General features: G+C 40.6%; 1 protein-coding gene across 3 annotated transcripts in view; it reads right to left on the reverse strand.

The window, feature by feature from the left end:
- LPP (LIM domain containing preferred translocation partner in lipoma) overlaps positions 1 to 22,367 on the reverse strand; it is a 504,345-nt gene that overhangs the window by 338,150 nt on the left and 143,828 nt on the right. The gene's annotated exons all lie outside the window — the stretch shown is intronic.

Genomic DNA, 22,367 nt, shown 5'->3' on the forward strand with positions numbered 1-22,367 from the left:
GTCAGCACAGAGCCCGACGTGGGGCTTGAATGCACAAACCATAATATTTTAAGGGATGCCTGCGTGGTTCAGTTGGTTGACTGTCCAACTCTTGCTTTCAGTTCAAATCATGATCTCACAGTTTGTGAGTTTGAGCTCCACATCAGGCTCTGTACTGACAGTGTGAAACCTGCTTGGGATTCTCTCTCTCTCTCTGCCTCATTCTCTCTCATAATAAATATTTAAACTTATAAAACTATTCTTTTAAGGTGACAAAGTTAAGAGTGACTGTGGATTATATTGGGATTGTCTCAACTCCATCAAGAAACTGAAGTATATCTGCAGCAAGACCCAATCAAAATGAAATAATGGGAAATTAGTGTAATCTAATCAACTCTGCAGAATTTCTCTAAAGCACTTAGATATCAGGCTGTTAAAGAGTTCAGAAAAACCATTAGCTGGGATTCTTGGGTGGCTCAGTCGGTTAACTGTCCGACTTTGGCTCAGGTCATGATCTCATGGCTTGTGGGTTCGAATCCTGCATCAGGATCTGTGTTGACAGCTCAGAGCCCGGACCCTGCTTCAGATTCTGTGTGTCTCTCTCCTTCTCTCTCTCTCTCTTTCTCTCTACCCCCCCTGCTAGAGTTCTGTCCATCTCTCTCTCTATCTCTCAAAAATAAATAAACTTAAAAAATTAAAAAAAAATAAAGAACAGCATTAGCCAAGAAACCAAAATATCCTCAGCAACAACAAAAAAATAGGGTACCCGGACAAGCTAGCATTCAATCATATAATTCTCTAAGTAAACTGATCTTATTAGTGATGTGCTACATTAGGTAATGATCGCATAATCACATTGCCTGTTAATACCACTAGCTCCTTTTCTTCCAGTACCCTGCTCACCAAACCAGCTTTCCTGAGTTCCAGAACTTAAATTTAAGTCTCTACATCAAACCGACCTAATAGGCTCTGGTGTATCTTTCCAGCTCTTGTGAATTTGGCTTGTGTAAGTTAATCCCTGTGGACTTGATCTTTCCCAGGCACACTGATAACATCAAATGTATGACCCAGCCCCACGGAGCCAAACACAGACTGCCGTCTGTCCCAGAAGCAGTGGCATTCTCACGTGTGAGCCCTCTTTGAAGAGGGGCATCATTCATCACAGTATCTAAAGAAGCCTCCTCATCATTTTCTGGTTCTGAACGTATTTGTATGATACTCCAACCCTTCACCCTGTTTTATCGATCATCATCTAATATTATCTTTTTAATATTATGAGTCTTTATTTGGCTGTCTGTCATCAGATGGCCCAAGAGAACATGAGCTTCATGAGGACAGCACTTTGTCCATTTAATTCCTTGCTGTTCCCCAGAGTTGTGCAAGGGCCTAATCCATGGATGTGCTCAATAAATTCTTTGAGTGAATAAATCAGTAATGACTGATTCTGCCCCAGGTCCAGGGAGTAACCTTTTTCGTATAAGCATCTTTTGGGTAAAAGCAGCTAGAGGTACAATAGGAGCAGTGGATGCTCTTGTATATTGAATATATAGTATGTTCTAGAAAGGGAATCAGAGTCCCAGCGTGCATGAGTGTGCACACCTGTGTATGTCTGTATACGTGCTGTATGACCCATATTTGCAGGTTGCCCTTAAGAAAACTGAGACACTGCCCTCAGCTCTCTTGCCACAGCCAAAAATAGAACACGGTGTAATAGCAAGCGGGTTATGTTTTCTCAGAGCCTGAATTTCCAGGTTGACCAAGTCCTGTAAGGCTCTTTGGTCTCTGTCCTAGAAAGATATGTTTCCACAGTGCTAATCCCTCTATCAAAGGTAATCTCACCTTTATCCCACTGAGCAGTAATACCTATGAAATACGGTGGTATTATAAAGAATAAAATCCCTTTAATATTTAAAATTCATATGAAGGGGAATCTGGGTGGCTCAGTCAGTTAAGCATCCGACTCCTGATCTCAGCTCAGGTCTTGATCTCAGGGTCTTGGGTTCAAGCCCTGCATTGGACTCCATGCTGGGCATGAAGCCTACTTAAGATAAAAAGAAAAATAAGTAAAATAAAATTCTTGTGAACATTCTGGGGAATGGGTCCTGGTACAACATATTGTTGGGAAGGCAATTGAGAACTATGTGACTCTGATTCCCTTAAGTGTGTATCCATTGTTTCCATAGACAGTGTAATATATTTGTAAGGGTGGGGAATTGGTTAAGTTCTTCTCTGGGCCATGGTTTCCTCACCCTCACCTGCCCTCCCTAAGCCAGAGATATCACACAATTCAGAAAAAAAAAAAATGGATGGGAAAATACTTTGTAAATTGTAAAGTGCTATAATTATGATCATTTTCTTAAATAGCATTAATTATAGTAACCAGTAATGATGAATTAATATGAATAATATACCTATTGTTAATTATTCTTCTTCTTAAAGGGATCATCATTCATTAAGTGTCCCCTTGGGGTATCAGTAAAGAGACAGAATTTAATCAGGTCTTCAACATCTGTACTTTACTGTAGCAGAGAGCACATCAACTGCCCTTGCTCTAAGTACTGGGAAGTCTAACCACAGAGACTGAAAAGTCACAGGATTATCCTGAGCTACACAATGAAACAAGTAATTATAGTGCTTAACCAGCCTGTACATGTGAGACTTCAGTTGGTATCCAGCCTCCTTGTCCTCACTTCTCTCCAAGCTGGGACTACTCCCCACTTAAAGTTTCCCAAATTAGGTTGATGCAATTCAACAAGTTCCAGCCTAATGCTATGGGATTTTGCTCTACGACCCCCGGCCCCTTGTTGCTCTACCTGACCTATTCATAAGAGCTCTGTTTCCATATTTCAATCCCTGTGAAGGATTACAACAGACCTCTTTCTCACTGCTGAGTCTCTAATTTATGCCTCAGTTCAAAATGGAAGCCCTACGCCAGCTCTCCTCTTAGTCTTCTCCTACAGAACCCTGAGATTCAGAAACTGTCTTACTACTCTTAACACTTTATAGTAGATGCCAGAGGGCACGGTCTTATAACCAGCTCACAGAATGGCCCACACTTAGCAACATGTCTTCCTCACTTCCCATCACTGCAGCCTTACCAGTCATGTGATGGTTAAATCACCTGCTCGAGGCCAAATGACAATGAGGATGAGTCCCCTGACACTTTGCTCCATGCTTTTTCTGGAGAGCACATGACTGCCTGTAAAGTGGTCACTGTAATAGCAATTCTCACATTCTTCAACCGTAACTAGAGAGATTCCAGGGTCTTAGTCCGGGTTCTGCCAAAAAAACAAAGCCCAAGACAAAGCTGGTGTACAGGTCACTTATTTTGGGAAAGACTCCCAGGAAAGAGGGCTGAAGGGCTAGAAGATATAAGTGGGGGAGGGCAGAAGGCCAATCCAAAGGCGCTATACTGAGGTGTCCCTTCTCCTGGGAGGGCTTTGAGGAGCCCTGTGAATCATGCCTCAGACCTCCGAACCTTAGGGATGGAAGAAGAGAATGTTTATCCTCAGTCTGCAGTTTTCCACTGGTTTAGGGTTGACTATGGGGTTATAAACTTCCCTATACTCATCCTAAGAAGTAGAATGGTGACAGAGAAGCTTTCAGTGGTCACTGTAGCTATGTGGTATGTGCAGGTGGGAAGAGAGGATGAGAGGCTGGATACTGACAGCTTTAAGCCCCCATGAGTAACCCTTCCATAAGATATTATTTTCTATAAGATTCTTACTGTCGTTCATTCAATAAAAATATATGTGACAAAAGCTCACCAAACACAACTGGCACTTCTTATAACTTGGAAAGTCATAATTCTTTGTGCCACTAGCAGAATTATAGGGTGATGACTTCCCCATCACCCTGTAATAGTATTGTAATAGTAATAGTATTGAGCTAGGAAAGAGCATTCCCTTGTATTTATTTATTTATTCCTTCTTTTTTCTAATGTCTTATTTTTTTTAAGTTAAGCTCACAGGAGAGTTGAACAGGTAGTAAAATTAACTCCAACACATCTTTCCCCAAGATTCATCAACAGCCCATATTTTGCCATATTTACTTGCTCTCACTCTCTCTCACAACAAATACATTTATTTGTTCCATTTGGTATTGTAGTTAGACCATTTGAAAGAAGTTGCAGAAACTTCCCCTCTACATACTTGACCATAAGCTTCTATCTCCTAAGAACTCCCTGTACTCTGATCACACCTGGGAGGTTTAAGACAGGTGTATATTCTTCTAATGTGCACACTTGCTCGCTTTTCACCAACAATCTCAGTAATGTCCTTTTCTTTACTGTTATTATTTTCCATCCAAAATCCAATTAAAGATCACACATTGAGATGGCACATCTTTTAGCCTCTTGCCCCCAACTTAGAATTAGTTTACATCCTAGAATTAGAGCCAATGCCTAATTCCACACTCAAACCATGCATGAGGCGGACCTCGTCCTCAACAATGTCCAGAATCTTTGAGTTGGCCAAGCAATCTCAGTGACACATCACAGAAGGGGGATTTGAAGAGACAAGAGTTTATGTGACTGCTCAGAAACATACCTGAGAAAGAAACCAAATCATCAGAGAGATAACTTGATGTTAAATGTACTAAATCTATGATTTTTTTCAATTTCTCAACATTTATTTATTTTGAGAGAGAGAGAGAGGATGTGAACGAGAAAGTGCAGGTAGGGGAGAGGCAGAGATAGAGAATCCCAAGCATGCTCCACGTGGAACCCAATGTGGGGCTTCATCTTAAAACTACAAGATTATAACCTGAGCTGATGTCAAGAATTGGATGCTTAACCAACTGAGCCATCCAGGCACCCCTAAATCTATATTTAAATCATGTTTCCTAAAGCTCAGAGAACTTGAGCAGACCCCATGTGTAACACCAGGGACCCCCAATAGATCCCAAACTTGGGCTTCCTTTTGTGATTCATTAGAAAAAAAATTCTCCCTGATAGCTTAGAAATAAAAAAGTAAAAGTAAATAAAACCTATCTCATCTTAGGAAACCCTATAAGGTTAGAAATGCAAAAGAGTACATTCTTTTACATGTGATTTTCGTTTTCTTTTCAGTGGACTTTAAGTATTAATACACCATGGATTTCACTTCATTTTTATTTCCTAATATGGTCAATAAAATTCAGCATTCCTTTATTTCTAACATTAATGAAAAAGAGAAAATGGTTGGTGATAATAAAGGGGATCCAAAAAAAGAAACCAAAAACCTATATTATCTATAAATAACAAAACTAAGTATCTATCATTGATCATCTTTCTATCTTTAATGAAGCTGATAATATAATCAATAAATTTTTTGTGATCATTTTTATTAAACTCACCCCCCAACCGAGCACCGCTAACACAAAAGAAGTAATGGCAAAGCCTCTGGAGTCAGACGGTAGGGGTCAGAAACCTGCTTCTGCCACCTGCCAATTTGGTGACATTAAGCAACCTACCAAAGCTCTCCAGGCTTCAGTTCCTCATGCTGTTGGATTAAACGAGTTCATACATGCCAAGTACTGCTCACATCTTAAGTATTCAATAAGCACTGGATACTCGACTATTGCCTTGACCACAGTCGCAAAATAAATGCTTTGGCTGACATGGCCATAGGGAATATGTAAGTTTTCAAAGTATTTTGATTCAAAGTAAAATCTGCTGCTGGAGTTTCAGTTCAATGAGGCTCTCATGCATAACACATGATGGTGCTAGGAATTAACTGCGAAGAACATGATTCAAGATCGGTGGTTCTCACATTTTAGTCTGTTCCAGAAACGCTTGGAGAACTTGTTAAAACGCAGATGACTGGATCCAACCCCCAGACTTTTTGATTCTGTATATCTTAGGGGAGGCCCAAGAATTTACATTTCCAAAAAGTGGTGACGGTAACAGTGCGGGTCGAAGGATCATACTTTGAGAACCACTGGTACAAGTAGATTTCTAACACAATAAGCACTTAGAAGGGTAAAGGGTGTGTGTGTGTCTGTTTGTCCCTTGCAGATACCAACAGGCAAACCAAATAATGGGTAAGAAAGATCTGGATAAAAATAAAATGGAAACAGTCACATTGCTTCTTAATATCATCCGCCATGCTATATAATAATATGAGTTCCCTTATCACACTGATTCTGATAATGTCGACTTGGAAGATAGTATACAGTAGTGAGAATTACAGAAAATATGACCTATTTTATCTAATAGAAATGACACTTTATTGAAGAGACCCAAAATGCTGGGGCGGGGGTGGGGGGGATGCCTTAATTCATGGCTGTGCACTCTCCTTCCCACTGATTTAGCTGAAGGGCTTACCTTTCCAAAATCCATCTGCCTTATCAAATGTACTCTCCTCCATGAAAACATTACTGATAACCTAATTACTGGATAATGGACTCTCCTTTGCCTAATTCGGTTGACAGCAATGTTCATACGGTAACTCTCTTACTGTTGGTCTGTGAGAATGGCACTTCTCCCATGCTGTTCTATGAAACAGCTTGTGCTAAGTAGTATGCAGGCTAAAGAAGGCACAATCCCCAACCTCAAGGAGTTTATAGTCTACTGGATAATATTACTTTCGTACCTGCCTAATAATATCAAATACAGTTTGTTCTTTGAGACTCTCTGTAAAACCATGCTGAAGAGAAAGAGATTTAAAAACATAAAAACAAAAGCAATCTCCTTCCCTAAGAAGCTGGCAAAACTTCCAGTGGCTGGAGAAATACAAGTGAACTTTTCTAATGTGCAAAGCAAGGCTAAAACTCCAGTCTCTTTATCATCTACATAGATTCATCTACCCTGTAGGTTAAGGACATTGGTAAAAAGTGCCACCAAAAAAAAAAAGCCATCTTTGGAGCAAACTCTGTTGCATTCAAAACAGAGACAACACTTTTATGATTCAAACAGAATAACAGCTTGGCATCTGGGACCATGGTATTGAATAAACAGAAAGTAGGTAACAATAGGAGACAATGAGAGCTTTCCATGGTTCTAGTTAGTATACTTGAAGCAAAAACATTAAGATAAAACCAAAACATGAGACTTAATACACAGCTCAATTTTTTTTTCCCTCTTCACATGCCCTATCACCTCATACTTTTAAGCACTAAACACACTTCCCCAAAGTTGACAATGTTCGACCAGCCCACATCCCTTTAAAGGAAACAATCCTGCCCCCATCATTTGTTGCCAAAAGATCCATATTTTGGACCAATCATGTAACTCCACATCAAAACACTGTGACCCACAGAAGCAAGGCTGGACACCTGACCAATTGTCCATGAACAGGCTCGTGAATAACTTTGGCCAATGAGAAAAAGACGAACAAGGCTAACAAATGCCCTTCTCTTATCAACTTGAGTGAAAAAATATAACAAAACCAGCATGAGGATGGACTGTGGTCATGATAGGCCAAGAAGATCATGATCGTGGCTGATTACCAATAATCAAAACACAAGGAGTTAAGAAGCCAACTGCTGGAGGGGGTGAGGAATAAGGAATGTGCCAGTAATGGAGGATTGAAGAGGGAGAAGAGGCAGGGAAGGAGAAGGGCTGAAAAGCAAAGAGAGATGGCCTTAGCCCTGAGCCTTCTGCTGCCGGACTCCATCCACATGGATTTTTGAGATAAATTATTTTACATGGGGACACTCTGCAGGGATTCTGTTCCCCAGTCAGCCCAACTGAGGCAGCCAGCACAAGACCTGCTCAGTTGCGAGGATGACGGCGGGAAGCCAGGTCTACCTGTGACACCATAAGCACTGCCCTCTCCTTCCTAAAACTCAACTTTTTCCTCTTGAAAATGAGGTATATGAGCCTTCCACATTGTACAGGTCTATAATGATATGTCACAACCTGCCTGCCACCATCTTTGTTGTCCACATGCAACCAGATCTAAACCAAAAACGGACTAACTTAGAATTTACGCCAACTCAGCTGTAAGTAAGCAGCCTCATTTCTCACTGCTCTATGCAGATAAGAAAGCAAAAATATGGGCTCTTGGCTGGCTCAATCAGTAGAGCATGTGACTCTTGACCTTGGGGTTGTGAGTTTGAGCCCCACATGGAGGGCAGAGATAACTTAAAACTGAAATCTTAAAAAAAAAAAAAAGCAAAAACAACAAAATACCAAAAACATTTTTTTCATTGTATTTACCCACTCATTGAATTATTTCAATATAAAAATAATATTGTAATACTGGTAATACTCTTAAAGTAGTTCCTTGCATAAAATAAAGACCAGTTTGCATGAGAAGAGCTATATAGTAATATGGAAAAAATATCTGTCAATAAAATGCAAACTATAAGAATAACCACGATGATTGACAGTAAAATAAGCATTTGCCACACCTTTTAAAAGCAGCAGAATCCTCTGCTGGAAACGAAATTATACATGGAACCCCATTACTTAAACAGATAAAAACAGAATGACTCTGGGTTCAAATATAGCAGGAGAAGCCCAGGGCTCCACCCAGTGGGTCCCCCCGTTACCTTTCACCATGTCCTCAGAAGCCCTTCTATAGAAGATAGGTCAAGAATCACTGCTGCAGCTTTTCTAGGCAAGCTGTAGATGAAGAAATGGGATCCTTAAGATCCACTTTGCCAGTAAGTCCCAGATAGTTAGCAAACACTATACTAAGCTGCCTTTTCTACTCTGTGCGGTGTGTGCGTGTGTGTGCGTGCACGCACATTCATGTGTGTAAAAACAAGGCACAGGCATACCTCAGAGATACTGGGGTCTCAGTTCTAGACCACCATGATAAAGCAAATATCACAATAAAGCACGTCTACTGAATGTTTTGGTTTCCCCATGCCTATAATAGTCATGTTTACACTATACTTTGGTCTATTAAGTGTGCAATAATAGCATTGTCTAAAAAACCATGTATATACTTTAAAAAGTATTTTGTTGTTAAAAAGAGTGTGCCAGTCATCACTTGAGCTTTCAGCAAGTCACGACTGTTTTGCTGGAGGGTCGTGCTTCGATGTTGAGGGCTCCTGACTGATCAGAGTGGTAGTCGACTGAAGCGTGAGTGGCTGCGGCAATTTCTTCCAATCAGATAACAATGAAGGTCACTGCATCCACAGCATCTTCTGCTCATGAGCAATTTCTATGTAACATATGATGCTGTTTGATAGCATTTTACCCACAGGACTTCTTTCAAAATTGGAATCAATTTTCTCAACCCCTGTTGCGGCTTTTTCAACTATGTTTATGTGATACTCTAAATCCTTTATTGTCATTTCAACAATCTCCATGGCAATCTTTGCCAGGCCTGGTTTTCATCTCCAGAAACTTTTTTTTGCTCATCCATCCATCCGTTAAAATTTGATCAAGAGACTGAAGCAATTCCGCCACATCACCAGGCTCCACTTCTCCTTCTATCTACTTCTCTTGCTGTTTCCACCACATCTACAGTTACTTCTACCACTGAAGTCTTGAACTTCTCCAAGTCGTCCATAAAGGCTGGAATCAACTTCTTCCAAACTCCTTTTAATGGTGATATTTTGAACTCTTCCTGTGAGTCACGAATGTATTTAAAGGCATCTAGAATGGTGGATCCTTTCCAAAAGGTTTTCAATTAACTTTGCCCAGAGGAATGTTAGTCAAAGGTAGCTACAGCCTTAGGAAATGTGTTTTCTTAAACAATAAGAATGGAAAGTTGAAATTACCACTTGATCCATGAGCCACAGAATGGGTGTTGTGTTTACGGGCATGAGAACATTAAACTCATTTAAACTCATTGTCCATCTCCATTGAAGCTCTTGGGTGACTGGGTGCATTGTCAAGGAGCAATCATATTTTGAAAGGAATCTTTTCTTTTTCTTTTTTTTTTTCCTCCCCCTGAACAGGCAGTCTCAACAGTGGGCTTAAAATATTCAGGAAACCACGTTGTAAACAGATGTGCTGTCATCTAGGCTCTGCTGTTCCATTTACAGAGCACAGAGTAGATTTTGCATAATTCTTAAAGGCCCTACCATGTCTCAAATGGTAAATGAGCACGGACTTCAACTTAGAGTCACCAGCTACTTTAGTTCCTAACAAGAGAGGGCTTTTAAAGCTTTAAAGCCGGGCACTGGCTTCTCTCTAGTGATGAACGTTCTAGATGGCATTTTTTCCCTGAAGAAGGCTGCTTTGTCTACATTGAAAACCTGTTGTTTAGCATATCACCTTCAGGAATTATCTTAGCTAGATCTCCTGGATAACTTGCTGCAGCCTCTACTTCAGCATTTGCTACTTTACTCGATACTTTTATGTAATGGAAATGGCTCCCTTGCTTAAATCTCACCGACCAACCACTGTGACCTTCAACTTTTCTTCTGCATCTTCCTTATCTCTCTCAGCCTTCACAGAACTAAATGAAGTTAGGGCCTTGCTGTGTATGGATTAGGCATTGGCTTAAGGGAATGCTATAGCTGGTTTGATCTTCTCTTCAGACCAGTGAATTTTTTTTCCTATCAGCAACAAGACTCTTTTGCTTTCTTATCATTCATGTATTCACTGGAGTAGTGCTTTTAATTTTCTTCAAGAACTTTATTGTGTTTTCACTTTATTGCAGTCACAACTTGGTTAACTGGATAAGAGGCCTGGCTTTAGGGCTAGCTCAGCTTTTGACATGCTTTCCTCCTTAAGTTTAATCATTTCTAGCTTTTGATTGAAAATGAAAGACATGTAATATTTCCTTTCACCTGAACAGTTAGAGGTCACTGTAGCGTTGTTAACTGGACTGATTTCAATACTACTGTGTCTCAGGGAATAGGGAGGCCCCAGGAGAGGGACAGAGATGGAGAAATGGTCAGTCAAAAGAGCAGTCAGAACACAAACATATATGAATTAATTTTGTCATCTTATATGAGCACGGTTCACGGTACCCCAAAACAGTGGGAGCATCAGAGATCACTGATCACAGATCACCATAACAACTAGGATGATAATGAAAAATTTGAAATACTGCATTCTTATGAAAATATTAGAGACATGAAGTGACCAAATACTATTGGAAAAATGACACCAATTAATGTGCTCAATGCAGGGTTACCACAAACCCTTAATCTGTTCAAACATAAATGCAATATATGTAAAGTGTTAGGTATGCCTGTAGATCTAATTGAAATATTTATAAAGGTATCCATAAAGTCATCTGAGATCACGGAAATTTTGCCAGAAATGCTTTGCATAATATAATTAATACAAAAAAGTTACAAGTAGAAATTTTAAAAGGTAGAGAAAAAAAAAACAGTTTGATTTGCCATTAAGGAAACATTAATTTGAGGTGTGGCAGAGGGAGAACAAAAAATCGTTTGAACCCATGAATTAAAGACTGAATAAAATACTATTGGTCCTCATTGTAGAAACTACGCAATAGGAAACAGCCCTGCCATATATTTTCGCTATTGATTTTGCTTTAAAACCTTACAGAAGTAGGGCGCTGGGGTGGCTGAGTCGGCGAAGCATCTGACTTCGGCTCAGGTCATGATACTGCGGTTCCAGCCCCACATCCTCTGTCCTCCTTTCTCAGCCCCTCCCCCACACTCTCTCGGTCTCAAAAATAAACATTAAAAATATTTTAAAAACTAAAAATAAATAAAACCTTAGAGAAGATAGCTTCCTTATTTTGCATTTTGACGATACAGGGCCAATGAGTTGGGGCACGATATATCTGTGGCCGAAGCCACTTTCTCACATTCCTCTGCTGCATCACAGAAATAACCAAAAGCACATGTTTGAATACCTAAAAATTTGATATTAACATTATATATCAGCTCATCAGCTTCAAGTTTTTTTTCCCCTTGAAACCTTTGATGACCCCTCAAAATGTTGCCAAAATTGAAAACAAAGGAAAGTTGTTCAGTTCCCATGCGAAGGATTCCATGTCAGATAGCCAGAGCTGTAACACGAAGGGACATGACACCAAAGTGGAGAAGGAGTGAGAAATTCTTTTGTAGATTTTTGGCTGTGATTCTGTGTGCTGAGTACCATCCATCATGGCAGGCAGATAAAGGATGTATGGGAAAGTGAGACTATATTATAGATGATTAGCATAAAAAAGGTAACTCAGGCTCATGAAATTTTAAAATTGGAAGGGAGACTTAGGGGGCTATTCCAACATTTTCCCTTAAAAATAACAATAGTAGGGGCCCCTGGGGGCCTCAGTCAGTTAAGCGTCTGACTTCGGCTCGGGTCATGATCTCACGGTTCATGGGTTCGAGCCCCACATCGGGCTNACTAGAATCTGAACATCCTACACTGGGAAACATCTTCTCCAAAGCAATAGCTCATACATTATTTCAAGTGTTATTCTTAAGAGCCCACAGTATAAACAGAAAGATCTACTTATCCCCTTTTACAGGTGAGGAAATGTTACAAAAGACAGGAGCAGAGATACTCCCCAAGGATTTCCAGTTCACTGTTGGGACAAGACCAACAAAATGAAGAAGAGTCAACCTCAAGCCAGTTCAAACGGCAATACTGACAAACAGGTACAAACGAGAGCCACCAAAATTCCTAGTGGAGAGATGCCAGAATGGGTGGGGACACTTAGATTCACACACACTGGAAACAGGAAGAATCTTAGCTGCCATCTATTACAAGACCATGGTGACCCAAAAAGGAAGCAAAGGACCAGAAAGCTTAAGTGATTTGCTAAAGGTCAAACAACCAAATGCTAACGATGAGTCAGGGAGACCTGAGTCCATGCTCCCTGGCCCCAGCGCCCCCACCCAAAACTCCAAACTGTCAAGAAGTCAGTATTAAAATGTTCTCCTGATAAACTTACAAGTGTGCTAATGTCAGCAGATGACTTAATAATAGTGAGAGCCAGAAAAATGATCTTGATTACCTACCCAGAACAACCACAGAATTATCTTTTGTCACCATGGAGGTGGGCATGTGGGTCCGGAGAGCAGAAAGGAACAAACCAGGCATGTCGTCCTGGTTCTGCCATAATTCATCAGGTGACCCTGGGCCAACCGCCTACTCCTTCTGAGCTGATGTTTGCTCACCATCTACGTGAAAGGTTTACGCTTGATCTTTATGATTTCTTCTGGTTCAAAAGTTCTGCTTTTCGAACACATTCATGTAAGTACAATCTACCTCACATTATAAGGAATTTAAAGTTTTTCACTGCTGTTGATATGTTTCTTCTCGCTTGTAGCCACTTACTGGAGCTAAATTACTCTGGCCCTATTTAGTTTAAGTGTATTTTGAGAGATGAAAATACAGAAGATACAGAACAGCTACTAACAAGATACAATTTGAAACAGCCATTTCAAAAACAGGGTCATACATAGCAACTTTATAAAGGAATCTGCTTTCAGTTACCTTGTCTGGAGAGCCAGCCGTTGATTAATGGAAATGGCAGAAGATAGGGAGGGTGACAACATCCTAGCAAAAGCTGGCCTTAAAGGACAAGACAAAACACACATTATGTCTCACCTCACAGGCTAACAATGGAAATGATTTGAGGAGTGGGATTCCTGAAAATTTCAGGAATCATATTTTCTAATAATGGAAGATGTATCTGCTCCCTAATAATTGTCCCAAATATGTTCATCATTTTATCTTGGTCAAACTTGCTTTTCAAAGACATCTCTAGAAAGTGGCCCATGAGCAAGTATAATCGCTAGTCAGCCACTCTATCCCCTGTACGCAGCCTGGGACGCAATTACCATTAGGAACGTGAGGCAAGGAAATTGTAGCTTCCTCTGCACCGCCATCATCAACAGAGAAGTGCCTGAGTTTAAAAAAGCACTTGTGCTAATATTTCTCATTGCATGGCACCGGCAGAGTCCTGTCTGTACAAATAATAATAATAAATAACAATAATAATTAATGCTAATAATAAAATAAATAGAGATTGGTAGATATGACTCCTGTTGACATTTTAGGATAACAAGGGTCAGAGAAAAAGAGTGCTTTCCATGTCACTCAGGTAGAAAAATGGAAGAATTAGAATTTAGGACTCAAACATTTCACTCCAAGGCTCATGCTCTGGCATCTTCCATGACACCAAGCCAGAAATGCAAGTAGGAAAGGTGTTCCCTTCAATCATCAAACTGTGATTATCCTATCACATTACTGCGAATTAGGTCATGGCCATAACTATAGTTAAAAGACAGGCTCCAATCATCTCTTTTGCTTTCTACTTCTCTATTTAGTACAGTTTTCATTCACCTTTCCAGAAATATTTATCAAATATTCAGGCCCCATTAAATGAAGAACAGGAATTGAAAAAATGGCAGGGTAAATCAATGGTTTTCTGTCCTCCAAGTGTTTGCAGTCGCATCAGAAAGGTTAGTTGATCCACAAATAACTGTACATTGGAGCTGAATACAGACAGGTAATATTCAAGTATAGGAAATACAAGACACTAGAACAGAGAAATAGAGAATTCATAAAAGGCTGCATGTACTCAAGGAGAATCGAAAAGATCTTGAATGGAGAAAAGAGATGTAAGATATTTCCCAGATGAGCATAAAGACATCGGAGGAATACTGTCGCATGCACTAGCACTTGGCAAATACAAATGTTCCTGTAGGTAAAAATAGAGGAAGATTAGACTCAAAGGGTCAGCTGTGGTCAGAAAAGGCAGGTGTACAAGTTCTGCACGGAAGGAACTTGCCCTGTATCCAGGATATAGACCTCTAAAGGGTGAGTGCGTCCCCGTGACGAAAAGAGAAGGTGGGCAGGGGTGGTTGTATCTCAGGACGCAGTGTTGATGTGGGAACAAACACATGGTATGAATCACATATATTTTAGGCGGTGCACAGACAATTTACATCAACGACATTCCTAGCAGGAATTCCTATTTTTACAAAAAAAGTTTACAACTGAGAAAAAGTAAGTATCAGGAAGCTGTTGATTTCACCTTAATCAGGGATGAATATGAATCCACAAGACAGCACACATTTCTGCCTCTACCCTTAGAAATACAAGTTAACAGAGTGCTATGCAAACACTGACTTCCCTGGGCAGAGGTTCAGAAAGCAGAAAAGACATTTATTAAGAACCAATGCTACCCGAGTCTCAGGACTCTCCTCTCCACTTTACAAGCCTTTCTTGACTCCAGAATTCTGCTCACACCTCACGTCAGCCTTTCCTCAGAAATGTTTTCTTTTTCACAGAATAATCAAGCAATAATCAAACGGCTACCATTTACTTGGCAATATACTGAGACTATATTAAAGAAAGAGGACAAATAACAACGTTGGATAAGAAAGACCCTGATTGGCCATTCCTATGTTTCCCTCCCTGGTCTCCCTTACTCCATTGTGAACTTTTTTCTTTATGATAGATTCCACTGAAACCAATTCTAAGGGTTCTGTTCCCACCTGTGGTTCAAAGTGGACTCTGGGCCCCCACCTGGATTTAAATCAAAAGGATTGAAAGTACTGAGATGTTTTTCACCAACTCACATCCCCTTCTCCATTTTTGCTTTTAAGTTTATTTATTTATTTTGAGAGAGGGAGTGCCACTGGGGGAGGGGCAGAGAGAGAGGGAGAGAGCGAGAATCCTAAGCAAGCTCTACACAGTCAGTGCAGAACCGGACACGGGCCTTGAGCCTATGAACTGTGGGATCATGACCTGAGCCAAAATCATGAGGCAGATTCTCAACCAACTGAACCACCCAGGGGCCCCCACTTCTCAGTTTTATGTCCTCCTGGGAAATAGGGGAATAATAATTCAAACTCCACAGTGACATTCTGGAAGCCAGGTGGGATAAGATCCTGGAAATGGCATGCCCAGCAGAATGCTAAATGTACAGTAGTTCTTCTGTAAATGCCTGCTCGTAGTGTGTTCTATAAATGAGGACATGACAGGATGATTCTAGGTGAGTTCTAGGAGACCCTCAGATACCAAGTAAAAAACGATGGTCTCAGGGTGAGGCTAGAATTTGGTGGCTGAAGACACATAGTCAGAAAAAGACTGGGCTTTGAACGGAAGCTGGGCCCCCTATGAGGACAAAAGCATTCAGACACTCATGAAAAGGGAAAATTCTTAGTTGCCTGCCCACATTTATCAGATCAGAACCTTTGGGAGCAGGGCCTGGCAATCTGTATTTGACAAGCCCTTAGCCCCTCCCCCAATTCTTTTCAACACTAAATTTGAAATCTGCTGGCCTAGAACTTGGTTGCCTGGTGCGAATGCAGAGCTAACAACAACAACCGGAATAATTTCATTAAAATCCCACAACTCTGAATGCACTTAAGGAGAAATTCTTTACTAACGTATTCTAAGCCAGTTCCCAGGGACAGGAAAATGCTGGTCCGACAGCACTCTTTTCCCACCCGCAGAGCTGACAGAGTAAACACAATCTACTTAGCTTCTCTTCATTTGTAGAAATGGCAACAGCACTTGCCACCTTGAAGGGGTGCTATGTGTCCCCATTTATTGGTGTTCACAAAGTCTTCTGAGTGTTCCGATAAATCAACTATAAGTTGGCATTATTCATAGCACGCTGTTGGAGCTTAATACATATTCAATTAAAAAACAATGACAACAATAGAGCAATATCCACAAATTAGCATTAATTACAGCCCTGTATTCTTCTCCCCCTGCTGCCACAATTCTGTGGAGGCAGAGCTGTTTACAGCTGAAGATTGTATAGACACGCTCATTAAGGAGGGTCAGTCTGCTCAGTGGCATCAGCACTGCCTCTATAAAGTTCCTATCACATTGCCTTGGAGCCTTGATTTTATACAGGATCCTCCTATTTGACAAACATGAGGACAGGAGGTAAATCTCTCTCCCCTGAAGAAAGACAGGACACTGTAAAGCATCTAGGACTCTTGTTTCCCATACCCCCTCTCTCCAAATGGCTCTAGACTCTAGCTCCCCTTCGCCAGCTTCCCTTTCCCCATAAGTTGTGGCCATTGCCCCAGCTCAGGCCCTCATGTGCCTCATTAGACTCGTGCAGCTGACCCTAAGCCATTCCACCACATCTGAGCCGGTCAAGTCCTACTATATTATAGAAATTCATCTGAATAAAGATCAGGTGACTTTCCTTGATGATAACTAATACAGACTCAAATTGGGAAATTCCCCCCAAACTGCCATCTAAACTTAAAGAGAAGTAATCCATCTATTTGAAATACAACAGTGGCTGTAAGACCAGAGGGAACTTTAACCAAAGAAAGATGGAAGAGACAGACAGAAACAGGCAGTCTGAGAGATGGGACAGCTTAAACAAGGTCTATAAGGCTGTGCCACTATCTGTGTTTAGGGTTCAGCTTTCTCCAAGGGACAACATTTGGTCCCCAGCCAAGCCAGCCATTCATCAAGCCACTGATCAAGAAGGGGTGTCACCATTCCGTCCCTGGTCTTCTTGCCCTGTCTCACTCAGGCACCACAGCACATCCAAGTGCGTTAGGCTGTGCTGACTTCAGTCTCCCACTCTGCATGAGCTTTTGACATGAGGAGTAGGAGCCCAGTAGGTTTGAGGGTTCATCAAGAGAAAAAGAAGAGGGGCGCCTGGGTGGCTCAGTCAGTTGGGCGGCCGACTTCGGCCCAGGTCATGATCTCATGGATCATGGGTTTGAGCCCCGCATCGGGCTCTGTGTTGACTGCCAGCTCAGAGCTTAGAGCCTGTTTCAGATTCTATGTCTCCCTTTCTCTCTGACCCTCCCCTGCTCATGCTGTCTCTCTCTCTCTCTCTCTCTCTCTCTCTCTCTCTCAGAAATAAAGAAAATGTTAAAAAAAATAGAGAAAAAGAAGAAACTTATGTGATTTCACTGAGTAGCTATTTTCACTACAAAAAATTCCCATATTTACTTTTCCCCTTTTTGAAATGGCACTGAGGAAACACATGCCAGACCGCCATGAACAGGGGCTGTACTTTCCAAACAGTAGCAAGGACTAAAAATAGAAAAGAGTGATTTGCTCAAGATGTATATAACTTCCTCTCCCATTTCCTTTCCCCACCACCCTGAGTCAGTACACAGAAGTGGTACGTGTTGAACTGTTTTGTTTGTTCACAACAGCATCAAAAAAGTGATAAGCCCATGTATGGTGTATACTCCATAGATGTTTCCAGAAAATTCCTATTACCAAGATTAATAATGACTCTATCAGATCAATCCACAAATATCAACCAGATATCCCTGAATGAGATAAAGGCTATGGGTGATCCAGGAATATGAGAGGTGACCCAGCCTTCAGATCATTTCTAAAAGGGGAATGAACAAGAAGATAATGGAATGAGTTCAGGCCATTGAGTCCAGAACCCCCCAGCTGAGGTTGGGGCCAGCTCTCATACTGTGTCACCCTTAGTGGTTCACTTAAAAAACTAGCCCTCCTCCCATTTTCTCATCACAAGAATAATGGGCTTAATTAGGACCTTTCCAAATCTGAATTTCTATGATTTTTCATGTTAAATAATTTGCACAGGTCTCTTCCATGTCATATTTTGATTCTGGCTCTATCATATATGGTTTAGAGGCAATATAAATGTGTATGACATAAACACATCGGTCCACAAAGAGGTAAGCGGCAGGAAAATGAAACATTATTAACTGATTCACTGTCGCCATTATTATAAACCACATACTACTGGGTTCTCTACACTTCTTACCTTAATTAATTCTGAAGATAACTGTCTAAGAATGTGTCTTTATTCCCACTTTGCATGTGAAGATGGGTAATGTGACTGGTAAGTGATAGAGCAGAGTATCCTGGCACTAAGCTGGGGTTGTGACACTACAACACCTTACCCGGTCGGTAGGACCAGGAAAAAAAAAAACAAAACAAACAAAGGGAAAAAAAAAAAAACAAAAAAAAACAGAAGGGAGAGACTGGTGACATGAGAAGCTACCAGGAAGAAATTCAGATTTGAATTCAGCAGGTCAAAATGGGAAGTATTTCCAAATCCAATTCTCAGTTGAGAAATGAGAATGTCTTAAGCAGCAAGAAAGACACTCAGCATGGGAAGTGGCCAATGAGGACATCAGCTTCACAAGAGCAAGGACTGTAAAAGGCACAGGGGGAAATAAGGTGTGTTTTAAAGAGTGAGGTGGGCCATAGAATATTCTGAAAATCAACTAAGAGAAGAAATTTAATGAGGTAGGCAATAAAAATTCATAGGAAGAAAATACATTTTTTTGAAGATGAATTCTTTAGGGATATGCAGCCAGAATGAAACAAACAAACAAAGCCATAAAAAAAAAAAAAGGATCAAAAAAATGAGTCTATTGTGATCTGGAGAAGAAGCTAGGGCAATGAATAGTAAAATAAAGAGATGAGAGTACACTTGGGAATCCTTTTTGAACCAAAAATCTTAGATGTTGGTAACGGAATACTACAAAAGTAAGACATATCAGCAATGACCAGAGTTTAGAATTTGGAAGAATAGAAATATTTCAGAAACTTAACAGAAGACCATAGGGAAAGGGAAAAGGGAAAAATGGTTTCAAACAGAGAGGGAAGCAAACCATAAGAGACTCTTAGATAGAGAACAAATAGGGTTGATGGGGGGAGAGGTGAGGGAGAGGGGAAAATGGATAATGGGAATTGAGGAGGGCACTTGTTGGGATGAGCACTGACTGTTGAATGTAAGTGATGAATCACGGGAATCTACTCCCAAAGCCAAGGCATGTCGTATACACTGTATGTTAGCTAACTTGACGATAAATTTGTATTTAAAAAAAATAAGAAAATATGGTGTTGCTTCTAATAGAATGGAAGCCTGGGGTAAAGCGATGGATAGCTCTGGAAAATACGTAATGTGAGGAGACAAAAGGCTGTGGGAAAACCCTAGGATAAACGGCATGACAGTTGTCTAAGGAAGGGAGTCATCAGCAGTTCAAGTCGTTAAATAAACAGATCAAAGTTGACTCTATTAGAGTTATGATTTCTACTGAGAGAAGACAGAAGGTCAAAAGGGAGAGCACTGAGTAGGCACCTTACTTTAGGATTGGGAAAGGAGGGTGGGGGACCTGGTACGAGGGAGAGATAAAGAATAGTCGCAGAGCAAGGGAACTGAGGAAGTTCTGTGGAGTGAAAATTGAAGGAGGAAGTGGGGAGGTTCAAGTCATCAAGTGTTACCTGCCTGAAAGAGGTAGTGTCAGAAAAAGAACAATCATTGGGGAATCAGAAGCAGTGGCAAACATGTACAAGAGCCATTTCAGTAGACTTGAAATGACTTCTGTTGATGCTAAGACCATGGCTTAAGTCCCAGTTTACAGAGAGAATCATGGCAGGCAGGAAAGGAAGGAGAGGAAAGATTCTTATTTAATGAATCTGTAACTCTACAAAAATACTTCTCTATAGTGGCCATGGCCTGAAACTGGTTTCTATCCCCACTGGGTCAGGAAAGAATTACTAAAGTGACACTGTGACTTTCAATGACTGAAAAGGAAATGAAAACAATCCTCTAGGTACATTTCAACTTTCAAAATGTCTTGATGTAAAATGATAATAAAAGGGATGAAGTCTCCTGAATGTGTACCGTGAAATACTCTGCTGCCTGCCATGTTTTTTATTTACTTGTTTGATTATCTCTTCATGGAATCCCTAAGCCTGTGCCAGCTAGGTACTCTATGAAGTTCTGAGTCAGATCTTCTTCCTGAGTCATAACCTTGACCCTGAAGTGCACACGCTGTAAGTCAGCTGGGGCTTGAATCAGTACATCTCTGTTCCGGGGAGAATTGATCATTCTCTTTTCAATCCTTGCCTTACCATCAAATCCAACATTGAAAGGCCATGCAGTAATTCATTATGGGGGGCGATGTAAATTTTAATAGAAAGAATTAAAGCTCAAGGATGTTGAAATACTATTATCAAAAATAATAAATCGTTTACTTACTCTTTTAGAAAGTACTATCAAATGGATTATTTTTTATCTGATCCTTAGGGGGGGAAAACAAACAGAAGATAGGAAGCATACTGGTTTATGCCTGAAGAAACTGAGATTTGGCTCCTAGGGATGGTCTTTCCCAAATCACATCACGTACGGTTCAAAACAGAAAGTGGCTATAGGACAGACACAGACTGTTTTAAGCACTGAAACTTATGGGGAAAGGAAAGAATATAAGCACCTTCTCTCTCTCTCTCTCTCTCTCTCTCTCTCTCTCTCGGGAGTGTCTCATTAGCCAAATCCTTTACTTCTAAAAATAACAGCAAAATCATCTTTTTTATCATGTGAATCCTCCTGTCTTCTGTTACTCCCATTCCCCCATTTAAAAAACTGCCATAAACATAGTTTATCTACCAGGTACCACCAACTTTACTCATTTTCCATCATAATAAAAATTGTTATCTTTTCTAAAGTTTATTGATGAAAGAAATATAAAATCAAACAATTAAGGAAAGAATCCATTTTATAGGCTTATAAGCATATTTGCCACCTTTTAATGCCAAAGTACACTCTTTCAATCCATAGATACAGACAACTGGAGGGAAAAGAGAGAGAGAGAGAGAGAGAGAGAGAGGAGAGTCGGAAGACAATAGTGCCATAGAGAATTCTACAACAGAACTCATAAGAGGAAGAGCTTCCAAATAGTGAGGACTTAGAGAGCAAAGTTACAATTGGTGTTTTGTGCCCTTCCTCGACAAAGAATATAATGGAAAAGTACCAATAAAGCAGTGATGGCAAGAGAGAGAGAGAGAGAGAAAGAGAGAGAGGAATGGACTGAGAGGATTCAGGGTCTGATCCCTGCCTGAGACACTTAATACCATGGAAACTGGGGCTATTCCTTTGCTTCCGTGAGCCTCAGCATCTTCACTTGCACAAGATGGGGATTATCTCTGCCCTTCCGTTTTCATAAGTTATGTAAAGGCTCAAGTGAGATCAAGTGTATGAAAATCTTCTATTTAAAAACAAAACAGAAAACACTCCAAGTCAAGTTTGGAATTTATGGAATTTGCAGGCCTTGGACAGGTCACACTCACAAAAGCTAATGATAAAATAATGATAAGAATAGTGTAACCCCTCAAGGGCTGGTATATGTGTTGCATGCAATAATATACTGTAAGTTAGCCAGTAGGGGGGCATAAATACTTGGCTTTTGAACGGATCAATCAAAATCAGTGATGCACAGAAAATCTCCCCAAAACATTGGGAGTTACACAAATAAAATCTGAGTTAATGCCCTAGGTTTTTGGTCTTGGCATCTTCTACTCCCTCTTTTACCCCGTCTTTCAGATCAAGTTGTTTTGTGCTCATATTGAGTGGATTATGTAAATTACAATGGAACTAAAGGATTTGTGAGCCCGATAGAGCCTCCTACCAAATCCATGGATAAGAAGTACATGGTACGTACAATCTGTGAGGGGATTGTCAGAGAATATGCCTAGGGCTGGGATGGAAGATGTGCTTATTTCTACTAAAGAACAACACCGAAAGCTATCTCAGTGGCCCCTGGCTACCAGCCATGAACACATATTGTTGATGACTTTGGCTGCTTTTAGA

Source organism: Crocuta crocuta, unplaced genomic scaffold, assembly GCF_008692635.1.
Source record: "Crocuta crocuta isolate KB4526 unplaced genomic scaffold, BGI_CrCroc_1.0 scaffold70, whole genome shotgun sequence".
Taxonomy (NCBI): domain Eukaryota; kingdom Metazoa; phylum Chordata; class Mammalia; order Carnivora; family Hyaenidae; genus Crocuta; species Crocuta crocuta.